Below are 3,086 nucleotides of genomic sequence, written 5' to 3' on the forward strand. Positions count from 1 at the left end.
GTTTAGGGAAAAATATTACAAGTTTATTTAGTTCTCTTATTTAATTACTTAAAAAAAAAGAATACATGCTAAAATATGTTAAATAAAAATATAAATATAAACCAATTGATTTATCTTTCCATAATCTTAAAACATAACTAGAGTAACAAAATCAAGAAGTGCAAAAAGATAAGATTGATAAATGTTTAGATACTAAAACAACCACTTCAAGTGTTATAAAAGAGTTATGTAGAGAATTATTGAATGTAGAGGAGAGCATTTACTTCAAAAATGTTGGAGCATACTTGTCTGGCAGGGAAGATAAAATGATCATGAAGGTGGTTTTCCCAGGGTGAGATTTATTTATTGCACTCTGGGTGTGCAGACCCCTGCAATTTCCCCAAAAGTGGGAAACTTGGCTGCATAATTTGTGTTCTTCCTTGGTTAAAAAGAAAAATAGTAGGCTAATAAGGGAAGGCTATTCAGATGTTGTATTAGTTTTGAACTATATCTTGTAGAATGTGATCAACCAAGGCAAAGCTGACTTGGGAGAAACACGGGAAGGTGCTGTCAGGAATAGTATGTGCAAAACACAGCAATGACTACCAAGATATATTTACATAAATGTAAAAAATTATGTATGGTACTATTGAGGAAGTGACAGATATGTAAGCCAAGATCAGATTATGAAGAAACTTACATGTGATACTAAAGGTTTCTATTTTTATCCTGAAAAAAGTATGGATAACTTTTGGGCTAATACTTAAAATTTGTATTTTTTTAAAGGATCACCTTGGAATCATGGAATATAAATTAGAGAAGAACAGGAGAGCTTGACCAATATGGAAGAAATGGCAGCAAAACAGGCAGGAAATTACACAATTCTGAAGAAAAGCAGTATGAGCAGAATTGAAATACAAGGTAAGGTTCAATACGTTTAGAAGATACAATTGAATAGGTTTGGTGGCTAATTGTAAGTGAGACATGAAGTAAATGGAAGAATTTCTAATGATTCAAAATTTTCTAAATAGGTGCCAAAAATAAATTGGGTGAGCATCTTTAGGACATATTGAGATCTTTGACATAGCGAGATTAATGGACATATTAATGTTCAAAAGGAGACATACAAAAAGATACATTGTCTGTCATCAAAGGCAAGATTGAGATAGATATTTGGGAATTGTGGCCCATGGGTAGAATTGAAAATTATGGATGAGATTTTCTATAGAAGAGTTAGTTTTTATTTTTTATTTTGTTATTATTATTTTTTTGAGACAGTCTCACTCTGTCACCCAGGCTGGAGTGCAGTGGTGGGATCTTGGCTCACTGCAAACTCTGCCTCCTGGGTTCAAGCAATTCTCATGTCTCAGTCTCCCGAGTAGGTGGGAGTAGCACGCGCCACCTTGCCCAGCTAATTTTGTGTGTGTGTGTGTGTATTTTTAGTAGAGACAGGGTTTCACTGTGTTAGCCAGGCTAGTCTTCTGGACTCAAGTGATCCACCCACCTCAAACTCCCAAAGTGCTGGGATTACAGACGTGAGCCACTGGGCCTGGCCAAACAGTGCATCTTTAAATGTGATCCTGAGACCTCCAGTTGACCCACAGTGGTTTGCAGAGAGTGTCTGTATGAAAGGAAAAAATAGAATAAAACTCTATTCACACACATCTCACAAAATTGAGTATAAGATTATTCATTATTAAAAACTTTTTTTAAAAGCTTGTCATTATTCTCGCAGAAATCCAATTACATGTTTAATGAGTGTTGGTTTGCATGCTCTGTAAAAACTGCATTGGTAAGTTTATCTTGGAAAATATTTTATGTTATTTTTTACATCTATGATTTTGCATTTTAATTAATACTATTGTACTTTATCCCCAAGTCACAAAAATGGACCAACAGTGACCCACTGAAGCATAAAAGATGGGAACAAACACTACAATGCCAAATAATTTAATTTTAAAAAGATAAATAGTATAGCCCTCCAGTGAAATGTAGAGTGGGGTGGTTTTACCCAAGCACCTGAGAAAGAAAAACGCAAATGGGAACTGCCATTATGAATATCTGAATATTGCATTATGTGGTGGGGTCCGTTTACACCATCCTTGTCAAATAGTGAAGTTTTGTCAAATGATAACATGAAGTATATATGCCTTTGCTCCATTTTCAAAGAAAGCCCAGTTTCAATCAAGTAAACCAATTTAATTTTTCTAGAACAAGCAAATATACTATTTTCTAGTATAAAGCTGATTAATTGTATCGCTTAAACCAAAACTATAGAGGCATCCTTCAACATTGTACATTTCACAGCCAAAACAGGCAAAAGTCACACTGTTGCTAACAAGCTGATAAAACCAGCCACAAAAGTGGATAATATGTATTTTGCTTAGCAACAAAACAGATTAAGTTTTGGCAAAAATCTTTTAGCAAATGACTCTAGTGAATGTTGCCCAATATAAATAGCCTGCAAAGTTAAAGAGCAATCACTGTCTTTGGGGAAATGACCAGGTGGGATATTCAAAATATTTAACAACTGATAAGGCATAGAGAGCAACCAATCGTAACAGATGCCAACTGCAAGCAAATGGTATAGGACTACTGGTATGTGTTAGCTTGCATATCAGCAGATATTTTGCTTTACAACTGTGTAGAGTATGAATAATTTCTTGGCAATTGTCTAATACATATATGAAGTGCTTGACAATGTTTTTTGTTTATCATTAAAAGTCTTAGTGTTCGATTTAGGGGAATTTTTGACCCAAAGTTAATCCAGATGCTCTTCTCCTTGACAGCTGTAATTAATCAATAGCTAGGTGAAAGGTTCAGAACTTTAAGAGACAGACATTGGCCAAACGGTTTTTCAAAGTACTCTTTAGTTTCTATTTCAATAATTGTAAGGTTAATTTGTTTTTGCTTTTGCTTTTGTTTTTGTTTTGTTTTAGAGACAGGATCTCACTCTGTCACCTAGACTGGAGTGCAGTGGCATAATCACAGCTTACTGCAGCCTTAAGCTCCTGTACTTAAGCTGTCCTTCCACCTCAGCCTCTCAAGTAGCTGTAACTACAAGTGCACACCACCAGGACTGGCTAATTTTTTTTTTTTTTTCAGTA

General features: G+C 34.8%; 1 pseudogene; it reads left to right on the plus strand.

Moving 5' to 3' along the window:
- The first annotated feature begins 280 nt into the window (after positions 1 to 280).
- On the plus strand, positions 281 to 424 carry LOC112209961 (U1 spliceosomal RNA; annotated as a pseudogene).
- The last annotated feature ends 2,662 nt before the right edge of the window (positions 425 to 3,086 follow it).

This window comes from Pan troglodytes, chromosome 6, assembly GCF_028858775.2.
Source record: "Pan troglodytes isolate AG18354 chromosome 6, NHGRI_mPanTro3-v2.0_pri, whole genome shotgun sequence".
Lineage (NCBI taxonomy): Eukaryota > Metazoa > Chordata > Mammalia > Primates > Hominidae > Pan > Pan troglodytes.